The sequence below is a fragment of the Arachis duranensis genome, chromosome 10 (assembly GCF_000817695.3).
Source record: "Arachis duranensis cultivar V14167 chromosome 10, aradu.V14167.gnm2.J7QH, whole genome shotgun sequence".
Classification (NCBI taxonomy): Eukaryota; Viridiplantae; Streptophyta; class Magnoliopsida; order Fabales; family Fabaceae; genus Arachis; species Arachis duranensis.
Genome location: NC_029781.3, coordinates 62,697,518 through 62,702,659, shown reverse-complemented (window position 1 = coordinate 62,702,659; position 5,142 = coordinate 62,697,518). Strand labels below are relative to the sequence as shown.

Below are 5,142 nucleotides of genomic sequence, written 5' to 3'. Positions count from 1 at the left end.
TAAATAAACTTAAGGAAAAACAGGAAGACTCTAGTTATGGTTGGGTTGCTTTCCAACAAGCACTTTTTTAACATCACTAACTTGACGGTTAGCTCCTTTACGAAGATGGATAGGGGCTCAGAATGTCACCCCTCACAGTGAACTTCTTCCTCGTGCTCTCATGGATGAGTTCCACGTGTTCTAGAGACGGGATCTTGTTCACAGTGTGTAGAATCACTGGGTTGTCTGTGAAGACAACTCTCATAGCAGGTGAGAGGCCTTCAGTGGGGATTTTCTTATCCCTCCAGTCTTTAGGTACTTTCTTCTTAGAACCCTTATTCTCAGTGCTTGTGGATGGTTTCACAACACCAAACTTAGATTTGGTATCTAGGGACTCTGTATAGCTCTGCACTGAGAGAGAGGGTTAGAACACTAAGTGTTGTACAATTGTCTCTCCCTTAGAGAAGCAGTTAGGTTCGGGCATTTTGAATAAGATGTGATCCTCCCATAATTGCAGAACTAGCTCTCCCTTTGCTACATCAATTATGGCATTGGCTGTAACTAGGAAAGATCTTCCAAGGATGATGGATTCATCCACATGTCCTCCAGTATCTAAGATGATAAAATCTACAGGGGTGTAAAAGTTTTCAACCTTTACTAAGACATCCTCTACTAGACCATATGCCTTTTTCATTGACTTGTCTGCCATCTCCAATGAGATCTTGGCAGCTTGCACCTTAAATATTCCCAGCCTTTCCATTACAGAGAGAGGCATGAGGTTTATGCTTGACCCTAGGTCACATAATGCTTTCTCAAAGGTAATTGTCCCTATGGTGCAGGAAATTAGGAAGCGTCAAGGATCCGACAGCTTCTGAGGTTGTTTCTTCTGAACCAAGGCATTGAGTTCCTTGGTGAGCACTAGAGGTTCTTCCTCCAATGTCTCTATTCCAAATAATTTGGCATTTAACTTCATCAGAATCCCTAGGTACCGAGTAATTTACTCTTCCCTAGTTTCCTCTTCCTCATCAGAGGAGGAGTATTCTTTAGAGTCTATAATCTGCAACAAGGCATTCAAGGGAACCTCTATGGTCTCCTCATGAGCCTTGGTTTCCTTTAGTTCTTCAACAAAGGGATCTTTAGTAGGTGTTGAACTCATAGCTACTCCTATTGTGGCGTTCAACACCAGGATTGCTCCCTCTTTGGGCACTGAACACCCATCTTCTACTCCATTGCAGGCGTTCAACGCCAGTAACTGCTCCTCCTTAGGCGTTGAATGCCTAGCTACTCCCTTGCTGGCATTCAATGCCATCTTCTCCTCTTCATTTTCGGCCTCAACTTCTACAGAAATGGCCTTGCACTCTTCTCTTGAGTTTGCTTCATTGTTACTAGGAAGAGTGTTAGGAGGAGTCTCAGGATTTTTCTTACTCAACTGACCAATCTGTACCTCCAGATTCCTGATGGAGGATCTTGTTTCAGTAATGAAACTATGAGTGGTTTTAAAGAGATTGGAAACTATAATGGCTAAGTCAGAAAGGCTCTTCCTAGGAGTCTCTATCTGTTGCTGAGAATATGGGAATGGTTTATTATTAAACCTATTCTGGTTTCTTCCACCTTGATTGTTGTTGAAGCCTTGCTGAAGCTTCTGTTGATCCCTCCATGAAAAGTCGGGATGATTCCTCCATGATGAGTTGTAGGTGTTTCCATAAGGCTCATTATTGGGATTTCCTGAGGAGTTTCCCAAATAGTTAACCTCATCCATCATGGGTTGATCTGGATCATATGCCTCTCCTTCATAGGAGGCTTCTTGAGTGCTATCAGCTGCAGCTTGTGGTCCAGTCAAATGCTGAGAGATCATGTTGATCTGTTGGGTCAGGATCTTGTTCTGAGCCAATATGGTATTCAGAGTGTCAATCTCTAGGACTCCTCTCTTCTGAGCTACCCCAGTGATTACAGGGTTCCTCTCAGAAGTATACATGAATTGGTTGTTAGCAACCATGTCAATGAGTTCTTGTGCCACTTCAGGTGTTTTCTTCAAGTGGAGTGAACCACCAGCAGAGTGGTCCAATGCCATCTTGGACATCTCAAAAAGACCATCATAGAAGATATTTAACATGGTCCAGTCTAAAATCATGTTAGGAGGGCATTTTCTAATCAATTGCTTGTACCGCTCTCAGGCTTCATAGAGGGATTCACCCTCTTTTGCCTGAAGATCTGAACTTTCACCCTAAGCTTACTCAGCTTCTAAGGTGAAAAAATCTTGGTCAAGAATGCATTGACCACCTTTTTCCAAGAGTCTAGGCTTTCCTTAGGCTGAGAATCCAACCATAACCTAGCTCTATCCCTTATAGCAAAGGGGAAAAACATAAGCTTGTAGATTTCAGGATCAACTCTATTGGTCTTGACAATATCACAGATCTGCAAGAAATCATATATGAATCTGTTGGGATCTTCCTGTGGAAGTCCATGAAATTGACAGTTCTGTTGAACTAAAGTGACCAGTTGAGGCTTCAACTCAAAGTTATTTGCACCAATGGCAGGTATAAAGATGCTTCTTCCATAGAAGTTAGAAGTGGGTGCAGTGAAGTCATCTAGGACCTTCCTTGCGTCTCCTTCACCATTAGGGTTGGCTGCCATGTCTATATTTTCAGCTTCTTGTTCGAAAAGTTCTGTGAGGTTTCCTCTGGAGTGTTGCGCTCTTAATTGTTGTAAACTCCTCCTTAGAGTCCTCTTAGATTCAGGGTTAGGATCAAAAAGAGGTTCTTTATCTCTGTTTCTGCTCATAAATAAGAAGGAAGAATGCAAGAAGAAAAGAAAAAAAGGATTCTCTATGTCAGAGTATAGAGGTCCTTTGAGAGAGTTAGAAGAGAAGAAAAGAAAAGAAATATATCTTTTAAGTTAAAAGAGTTTTCAAAAAATAAATAGAAAAAAGAAAGAGAAGAATTTTGAAAATAGAAGAGAGAGAAATAGGTAAGAATTTTCGAAAAAGGAGAGGGAGAAAGAAGTAGAAATTTTTCGAAAATAGAAGATAGAGAAAGAAGAATTAGAGAGATACCAAACTTTCAAAATCAAAATAAGATAAAACAAGTAACTAACCAACTAACAAGAGTGGAAAACAATTTAAATGATTTGATTTTGAAATTTAATTTTAAAAGAAAGTAAAGACTTAAAAGTTTTAAAATTAAAAAGAAGATAAGATAAGAAGGACTTAAAGCAAGAAGATATGATAAAGATTCGAAAAAGATTTGTAAAGATAAGATTTGAAATTTGATTTTTTTTTTTAAAAAATTGATTTTGAAATTTGAAATTGGAATTTTAAATTTTGAATTTTGAATTTTGAAATTGAATTTTAAAATTTGAGATTAAAGTAAGATAAGATAGTATTTTTGAAATTTAAAGAAAGATGGAAGGATAAGATAAACATTTGAAAAAGATATGAAAAAATAATATTTGAAATTCAAAAATTTAAACTTTACCAACAAGAAAATACCAAACTTAGACTTTTTAAATCAAGATAGGGAAAGTTAGTCAAGATTTTCGAAAAATTAATGAAAGATAAAAGATTTTTTTTATTTTCAAAATTTAAGAAAAAAGAAAAATAACTAAGAGATACCAAACTTAAAAATTTAAGATCCAAAGACACCAATTTTCGAAAATTAAAGGAAAAATAACTAAGAGACATGAAACTTAAAATTTTTAAGATCAAACAAGAAAAATTACCAAGAACAATTCGAATACCAATATGAACACTCACGAACAAATTTGAAAATTTTAAAGAAAAGATGAACACAAGAAGGGACACCAAGCTTAAAACTGACACAAGACTCATACAAAGAAAAAGATTACTAAAGAAAAGAAAATGTTTTTGAAATTTTTTTTAAAGAAAACAAAAGACACAAACAAGAGAGCAAATAAACCTTAAAAAGTACCTAATCTAAGCAACAAGATAGTCCGGTAGTTTGTCAATCTCAGAATAATCCGTGACAACGGCGCTAAAAACTTGGTGCGCGAAATTGAATTCCGCACAACTGAACCGGCAAGTGCACCGGGTCATCCAAGTAATACCTCAGGTGAGTGAGGGTCAAATCCCACGGAGATTATTAGATTGAGCAAACAATGGCTATCTTGTAAATCTTAGTCAGGCGATTAGAAAAGACGATTGTTTGTTTGAAAGCATAAACGAAATAGTAAGAACGAAATACCAGATTAGTGTGAAAGCAATGATGGATAATTAGTTAAGGCTTTGGAGATGCGTATTCTTTTCAGATTAACTTTCTTACTGTCTACTTCAACAACGAACGATTCATTCAATGGCAGCCGTAATTGACTAACTCATGTAGCATCCTCATCATGTAAGTCTCTTCTAAACCATAGTAGTCCACCATTTCCGAGCAACTCATGTAGCATCCTCATCAAGTTAACTCATGGCTTCCTGTTATAGTCGAAGGTGAAGACCTAAGCAATCCACTCTCCTTTGTGATCTTACTCAAAACGCCACAGATGACGTCGGATCTTTCGGATCAGGGAATGCTGCTTTCCATACTCTAGCCTTAACGCCACAGAAACCTTAGTAACCCACGGTCAACGGGATTATATGTCACATATCCAAAGTTGTCCAGGCATGCTCTTGGAATCCGCAGTACATTCTCTAACTTGTGGTTCAATGCTATCCGAGCAGGACTCACACGGAACCCATGTAGAACAAGGATGATTGTCACAGGTCATTCTGAATTCATAAGATGAAGAACAAAAATGCACAAGAGAATGGAATCAAAGGTGTATTGAAATAGAACAGTAATATTATTAATCCATAAGAATCAACAGAACTCCTAACCCTAACTTAGGAAGGTTAGTTGCTCATGCTTTACAAAAAGTAAAACATGAATAAGGTAAAGATGAGGCAAAAGAAGAGGTAGAAGATCAGGTAGAAGATCAGGTCCCCTAAACATGGGTGATCTTCTCCTTTAAATACTAATCTAATAATTAAGAAGTTCAAAAAGTATGACAAGGCTAGACTAAAGGTGTGAAAATCCATCTTTGGGCCCACTTTGGTTGAGTATTTGGGCTAAGCTTGGCGTTCAACTTTGAGGAATGGGCATTGAACACCCATTAGGGGCTGATTAGTGCTGCCTTATGTCTTGGTGGGCGTTGAACGCCAGGAATGGG

The 5,142-nt window shown here is 37.8% G+C and overlaps 1 non-coding gene across 1 annotated transcript; it reads left to right on the top strand.

Moving 5' to 3' along the window:
* The first annotated feature begins 2,103 nt into the window (after positions 1-2,103).
* Positions 2,104-2,211, top strand: LOC127743531 (small nucleolar RNA R71). The gene has a single exon (XR_008004919.1). It is a non-coding gene; the product is annotated as a small nucleolar RNA R71 (small nucleolar RNA).
* Positions 2,212-5,142: the final 2,931 nt, after the last annotated feature.